The sequence below is a fragment of the Ptychodera flava genome, chromosome 11 (genome assembly GCF_041260155.1).
Source record: "Ptychodera flava strain L36383 chromosome 11, AS_Pfla_20210202, whole genome shotgun sequence".
NCBI lineage: Eukaryota > Metazoa > Hemichordata > Enteropneusta > Ptychoderidae > Ptychodera > Ptychodera flava.
The window spans coordinates 30,573,752-30,582,386 of NC_091938.1; positions in this window are offsets into that span (position 1 = coordinate 30,573,752).

The window sequence follows — 8,635 nt, forward strand, 5'->3', positions numbered from 1 at the left end:
GTCAACACAGTTCTCATTAAATGAAAAAATAATTTCCATTGACATTCATCTGATGTATGGCAAATGTAAAATTGTTTGCGACGCAATGAGATAGCATACAATCAAAACTAAGAATGCAAATTTCAACATTGTGAAGATTGCATTTAAGTTTTCTGCAACATGTTAAAGTTAATTACAAGTACTGCCGGACCAGACTAAAATATGTGCAACAATATCTTGCCATCAGTCCTTTTCAAAATACAAGCTGGCATTAAAATGGCTAGGCTTCTTTATTTAATCTCTCCAGCATGTTGTGCAAGATGCCAATCAAAATCTCATATAGTTTAACCTCACTGTGTTACTTGCCAATGTGTTTTAAAGCGATACCGAAGGATTCAAAGCGTGTGTTGGTTGCTATCGCTGGCAATGTTCCTAACATGCACTTTTGCACGTGCACAATCTTACCGTTCGACTCCTGGTATTTTGAAAATGCTCAAAATCTTTCAACTCTCTCAATTGTTAACCAATTTAGCTGACTTTTGGTAGGGTTATTGAAGTCATACATGAGAATATAGATAAGCATGCATTTCTAACAATTCTGGACCATTTATGAGATATCGCCGTAAAACTCTTCAAAATTTCACAAAATGACAAAGATATTTTCCTGTTCAAAAATCATTTGTTCTTGAACAGATAATCTATCCCATGCTAGGGGCTCTAAACAGATATCTCATGTGTTATATTCTGAAATTTTGAAAAATTTGGTGCAAATTTGTAGGAGCTGAAATGTTTTAAAGTAGAGCTGTGAAAATGTGTATATGTGTGACGTCACAGACCAATCGCGCAACAAACGTGCATCTTTTGGAATCGTATAGTTCTGTAGTGTAAATCTTTATTATGCAAAGAAAACCATGAAAACTTTGCATTTTGATTGATTTTGGAAATTACCCTTAGCAACCGTTGCTTAGCAATTTGAATCCTTCGGTATCGCCTTAACCTGCTTGGTATATGCATGAATATTACTAGCACATGAATTACAATAAATAATCTTTAGAATCAGACTGATGACTAGCAAGTACTATTACCATGTATGAGAGATCTGGTCACTCAGCCATCAAAATCTCTCTGAATCTTCCAAAATCCCATTATCTTAATTATGCCATGAATATTCTCCACACTCCGTGGTGTATGCTGTCCAGAATAAGATGTAGGGCCTATTTAACCTCAAACTTTCATCAAATATACAAACATTTGTGACATTTGAGCATGAAAGTTGAGGACCAAAATCTCACATCTATTCTAAAGATTAGTAAATTTACACTTGACTGCTAACTAAATTTTGTCAAGCCTCAGCTTGAAGTTCTTTGCATCAGCTTTGTCAATACGTTGCCTGCAGAAGTGTAATAGAGGATTTCCATAAGTTGTTTTCCTTGAAAATTTCACATTTTGTCATGCTACCTCAGAAAGGAAAAAAATACTATTTTGCCATTCTCTCCTTTTGCAGAGCAAATACATCGTCAGCTTTGATTTTATGAAAGTCCTTCCATCACAGGACTGTAAATTTTATCTTTAAATACGATAATTTTAGCCAAATTTCACTCTCCAATGAAATATGTCCAAATTACTTTTATGACAATTATTTCCACAAAGGTCCTCAACAAGTAATGCATGAATAATCTGACCAAATGATATACATCATAGTATTCTGTACAACATATTGACATTACCTTTATGCACCTACCACCAGGCCCTGGGGCAGTGTGGCATGTGTATGCCTGGACGGGGGAGGGGGTTGACAATGCTGCAAAATGGTGGTTTTTAAATTTTGACTGATATCAAAGTCCTATAAAATCATCTACACATGATATGACATCTATTTTCCCCCTCGGGTATTTCACATACTTTTGTAGCCTTCGGGTTGGGAATTTGACATGGCTTGGAAAAAATGCGTCATATTCCCTTGTTAGCCTTACATTCGCTTGTGTTGATGAGATTTTTCAATACAAACAAGATAGTCATTTTTCGAAAGTGTGCCGTTGTTTTTGCTTTTGTCTTCGTAAACTTCATATACTAGTAATTTATTTACAGGTACTGGCTTTCTGCAGAGCTTTGCCACTTTCGAATTTTTTTAAGCCTTCCTCGACTCTCCCGATTTAATTTTAAAACTAGATCCATTTCGAAGTGTTGGACTATTCACCTTTCAGAACACATAACTTACCGTATTGATGTCTTGTTTCGTAAGATCAGGGGCATGTTGGTGTTCGCGTGCTGATGTAACCATAGACCAAGTAGGAAACTGGAGAAGAAGCCCTAGTGGCACGTCTGTAACATCGTGTCTGTCACAGTCCGTGCGTCTGTGTTCTGTGTAGCACTGTAGCAGACGACAATTTGTGTTGCGCAATGATAGAAGCGCAGTGTACACATGCAGGCGCGGGCGCGGCCGCGGACTCAAGCTGAAACTAACCACAAACCATGTCCGTCCGTCCCCAGGGATGGGGCGGGGATAGGGGTGTCTCAGCACAGGTGCTTTGTTGCTATCGTTTTTTTAATTTTTATACGTTGGACTATGATATAATTGCCAATAAGGATTTATACAGGTGCTGCCAACTGGTAAATTTCATCAATTTCGCAAAAATCATATCACAAAATATGTTTTGAGGCTGGTAGGCCTAAGCTTATACCAATTTTACTTGTTTTTGACCTTGACCTAAACTTTGCAGGGGAAAGCAGAGCTGTTCGTAACTGCCCTCCCACTGGCATACACGGAACATGTGTCCTCCCACTGAATTTTCATGCCCTCTAGTATCTAGACTATGGTCTTAGCAGTGCCAGTGGGTCCATAAGCTTAGCTGTGTTTTTTTTTCAGACGGGATTCCTGCCCTTTACGGACTGGTTTTTACTTTTTGAGATTTTAACCCCGCCATAAAAGTCAAAACCAGCAAAGGCAAGAATCCCGTCTGAAAAATCTAGTAATCACGAAAAAAAATGTGTCTTGCTTCCACATGTAGGAAAAAAAATGATGCAAGACAGACAATTGAAAAAAATGCTGCCACAAATGCTGCATACCCATTTCCTCCAGCGCCCCCCCCCCCGAAATCAAATGGTTCTCCCCTTATTCAATTGCACCAAACAAACTGTATACCCTGTGTTGACAGCCCGGGATGGGATACTCCAACAGAATATACATAGGCATGTGCCGCCCGAATGTCTCAATATTTCACACAAAAAAACTACACGTGGGTCGTGATCAGAAAAAATCACACATATGAGTTGATAGAAAATGCCTCCATGCCTTAGGAAAACTTCATTAGGTCAACATGCAAACAATGTAACAGTAGATGACCTGAAGATATCCCGTAAATTTGAAAATATAGCTTGCCTGTTTTGCCGGATAATACGGTATGGATGACGCAATTGAGCTGTTAAAGTTTCAATCACCTGACCGTGCACGTGGGCGACAATCTATAACAAAACCACAGTCTATGTGGTCCCAGGGTACTGCAAACAATATTTGTCCAGAAGTTATGATCAATAAATGTCTCATAGCCCCGACGAAATTACTCATTACCCTAACAGTAAGTCTGATTAAAATCTCTAACAACGGGTCAATTTTTGGAGTTCTCGGGCATATGTTTCAACTTGGCAAGCACACCCCCTTACGAAAATATTAAGAGTAACCTCATCCCCTGGAATAACAACTTGAAGGACCAATCCTGTACAAAGACATTGCCGAAAACTGTTTCATCGGCCGATTAAATCCAAATTTTAAACATCACGCAATTTTGGCACTTAAAGCTTCGAATCGACAACTGTAACGGGCTCTTCTATTCGTGGAATTCAAATTAGCAGCAATTTTCCGATATCAAGTTCCCTGCATGTGTTCTCCTATTAAACACGAGATTCAGAGTTTAAAAGAAAGAATTTAAAAGCTCCGCGAGGAGTAAACTTCCACACTACAAAAGTCAACCGTCTCTTTCACACTGCAACCGACTATAATTAATGGCTGGTTCCCGGCTAGCTATTCGACAAGAGCACATGTATATTTCAGTGAAGTCTGTACTCTCAGAAATGAATACACAAAGCCCTATTTACAAATCCACGGGATTATTTAAAACTTCAACATTGAACTTTTTGACATTGCAAAGTTTTGCCAGTCCCCACTTCTCATAACTATAGAAAGAAAATTTACACAAAAAATTATTCTTCATATCTTTTTTTACAAGCAGTAGAGGCCTACGCGAAAAATGTTTCATGCGCGAATAAAAAAAATTCCCCGAATATGACGTTGAATAATGCCTTAACTTTTCGCCGCTGGCATGTGTACGTACGACAGAAGTTTAATTTTTATACCATTTAACTTTTATTTTTCAACAAATTTATTTACCAAATAAGACGCAAGAAGAGAGACAAAGCTGTTTTAGTAGTTTTTACGTCAGATGCCCAATCACACAATATGAATTGACGATGACTCAATTGATCTACTCGTATGTGTCTTTCTTCTTTGCTATAACTATACTGTGCTTGTTCAGACTGTGAGCCAGATTGAAGGCGAGCGTTATCCTCCCTTACCCATCTTGTCTGCCTCTCTCTCCCCCTCTCTCTTCCCGTCTGTCTGTCTGTCTCTCTTGGTCTTTCTCTCTGTCCCCCTCTCACTCTCAGTGTTGAGATTTGAATTGTAAGATTTGAATTTCTGGGATGTGCAAAGGACTACTCTCACAGAGACATATATTATAGACACAAAATTAAGCGTGAAGTTCTAAGATTGCGACACGTTTGAACTTAGTAGCGGTGAAACGTGGTAGATTTGCGGCAGTTCCGACAAAATTAGGGACAGCCGATTGTTGTTAATTATAACCAGGGGTATATCACACGTAAGATGCACCTTTACGCCCCATATAAGACGCTGTTCTGGCAAATTCAATGAATTAAGTCTCGAAGGGATAATCTCTGTTCATAAATGCCCTCTCTCAACGATTTGTAGCTTTTCTGTCTTTCTACCAGGAAATCTTTCAGTCTCCCTTTCTCCACAGTCCCTAGCTATGACTGAACCATATCTTTGCCTCATGCTTAGGGGTAGATTACTTGATATCATTGAGTGACTTGGAAAATTGGCTCTGGAGCATTAATTTTTCTCCCTTAATTGATCTTGAATTATTTTTTTCAACTGTATGAATTCTTGCGTGACTTTTTCACTTCCCCTCTCAGAGGAATTTTTGCGCGCTGAAATGTCAATACTTGCCGTAGGCCTATGTTTTTTTGAAAGGTAGAATGCGCCTCGGGGACAGGTATCTTGTTAGGGCTAATTTTAAAGCTCTTGGTGCAAGAAAAATGTTCACCCTAATAGATTTTTTGAAATCGATAATTTTATTATCTCCATTGAGTTAAATAGGGATGGCGGCCATTTTGAACTTCAAATATATGTTACGGTAAATCTTGGGTAATTTGTTTCTAGTATCAAAAGTGCATGGTGACCCTCGACTTTCATTCTTGATTTTGAAAACGAATGCCTGAAAGATTCTTCGAAGAAAGATTGACTAAAAGTATAAGTCTTTTATTTTCGAGACGCACACTACCCTCCAAGTTTTGGAGTGTCTGTGCTTTGAGTAGCTCTGCGTACGATCGGATGCTTAGTGTTCCCGGTTAAGTACGGTGTGAGGCCGTATAACGCCGGGAACACACAGCATCGTAGTCAGGGCTATGTTTTAAGTGACTGTCCGTACATTCTTTTTTTACTTCAGATGTGCTGGCAATTTTTTTTATATTTTCCTGCAATTCCTGACTTAACTGTTTTCAAAGGCAACCTCTCGGAATCCCCCCGAATCTTCCAAACCCCCAGGATATCAAATGGTTCGCCCCTTACCCATATACCCAGAAAGCTATCAGAAAACTCCCGTTGACAAGTTTTACTTACTTTTCAAGTTGCCAGATGAGGAGCAAGAGAAGTTAATTTCGGTTACTGCCAAATACTGTAGGATTCTGGCGTGTAGGCCTATAGGCAATTCCAAGATTGGAGCTGCAATAATTGTAGCCTTGGTGGGCTGGGTCGTGTGGCTTTCGCGATGCCCTACATACCGCTTACCGGTATACCAAGGGTAGAATTGCCCACATGAAACAGCAGATCTGCAGTGTACGCACAAGGCACAAACGGGGTCGCATTATCAACGAATATCGCCTTCGTGTGCAATCATGTTAGAATCGTTGTAACCTCATATCGATGGTCAACTGTACTCTTTGCACCTGAAAATGACAGTTTAATAAAACTTTAATGACTCAATTGGGACAGGCCCTCCACAGGGACCGTGCTTGGGCACAAACAAATGCAGCCAACGAATAATGCAATTTTAAAGGAGAGATTGTGCATGACAAGCAATGTGAACTGACTAATTTTAAGTCCAGAGGGTAATTAATTCGCTGTTCACAATGTGCTCTCCAACTGAAAACTTTCGACTTACCCTCCCACACTCGAAATTCATCTTATATTTTTGCCTGTTGGGCCCTCCCCATTGTCAATTTTTGAAGCTGTCCTGCCCTGTGGCAAAAAAACAAAACAAAAACCAACAAAACAAACAAACAAACAAACAAACAGAAAAAAAACCGTCGATTTCCCTTGCCCAGAAAAAATTTCCCTTTAAAATTTTATCGTTCCCCTGACATGAAGCTTTCCTGCCTGTGATGAAAAAAACAAAAACAAAAACAAAAACCCTCGATTTTCCCCTGTCCCCCACAGTACGTGGTTTATCCCATGATGCAACTCGATTCGTACACACAGAGATCGCCATTCTACCACCGAGGGCGCCATTACAAATATGACTAAAGCTGTCCCAAAATAGCCACCAGCTGAAAATTGAGGTCGAATGCGTACGCATGACTTTTATCCTCGTTCGCAAATACGTCAGAGTGATAGCCCGAAAGACGTACATTTTTCAGTTTTTTTCCGGATCTTTATAGCATTTTTCTATCCAAAGATCCATATCATTGAAAATGACCGTTAACTTTTCATATTTTTACCTTTTTAGGGATATTTTTAGCTATCTCTTCTCTGGTTTTTTATCAATGATGCCTGGAAGAGTGCATACGCCATTGCCATGCTTGCTCCGAGTAAAAGTATGTTCTCAGATTTCTATGTGACCGATATTTGGAAATTTCAGCGCAATTATTTAGTGAAAAATGAGATTTTTAACGATATTTTGGCTATTTCTCGATTACAAACGTGGATTTTGAGAAATGTTCAACATAGTATTGTCGTTTAACTAAATACGATTCCAACGATATACTGCTTGCCTATGTTGACCCCAAAATCGAGGAAGGAGATAGAGTTTGAAAACGGACAGGCACATCGGAATGAAAAATGTACTTTGCCATGTTATAATTTTGCTTTTGTATGCACATGCACTGTACTCAGGCTTACGCTTGCTTGTGCCGGGATTAAAATCGTACGAGACACGTCGCTGAAACAAATACAAATGACACGGCTGTATCTGTGTATTGTGTACCGGTATTAATCATGTAATTTCTCGATCGCACGAAATATGAATCGATGTTCATTTTTGCATGGTCCTTGAACTGTAAAGGCTAGAACAGGCAGGAACGTGGCTTTGCATTGCCAACTGTTGACAAAACCTTTTTGTTACGACGCCTTTATAAGGTTGCCGGTCTTCTGCCGGGGACCGGCTGATGTAAACAACTCTGGCCGTACATAAAACTACAAAGGCGCTACGCAGCTCACAGGATACTGAAATGTTTACAGAATTTTCACGATCGCTTGTTGAAAATTGCGGCCTATTAAACGTTCACAACCGGCGTCACTTTGCTGGTTTGGAAGGGGTGTCGATTCAGTGCAGCTTGCGTTTGCCGAAATGTGTTTCTGTCACCGCGTAGGCACAGAGCTGACAAGTAACTCGGTAAATGCATGCTATGTATCAGACTTCGCCGCATTTGTGCTAAAAGTTCCAACTTTATATCTATTGAAACCACAAAAACCGTGTCGTACAAGTCTCTGGCCGATGGTAAATACATACACGTGCGTACAAGAAAAACTTTCCACTGTCAGTGTAAATATTTTCAAGGCGCGGCGATCGCAATCGCCCTGATGACTTTGGCTGCATGTACTCAACTATTGTATCGTGTTTCTATGGGTGCATTACGCGCAATGCGGATAACGGGCAGGCTGATCTCCGTGTGTACAAATCGCATTGCATCATGGGTACTTTCACGTACCGTGTCCCCTCGCCTCGCTTTTTCCTCAATCCCAGTCCCGAGGCCAATCAACCGATATCTGCCCTGCCCGACCAAAAAAAACCAAAAAAACTAAAATCTGCTCCCTGCCAGCTAAAAATATGTCTCCTGCTCAAGCAAAGTTAAAATTTCCCCTGCCTTCAAAAAATTGCTCCCAAAAATAGCCTTTTTGATGGATAGTTCCATTGCTGCACTTGCACAAAGTCAATTCGAACTCGATCGCCATCTAAAACTTTTCAAGATTGGCGTTACATGTTGTGCGGCCTGTGCACATGCCGTAGAACGAAAGCCGGGAACAATCAGCATCTTACGCAGGGCTAACGGAGTACCCAAACACGCCTGACCCTATCACTCAATCTATTTTTTACATCCATGGTCTGATGGCTGCCTTTAGCTCTGCCCGGCGATTGCAGAAATGGCT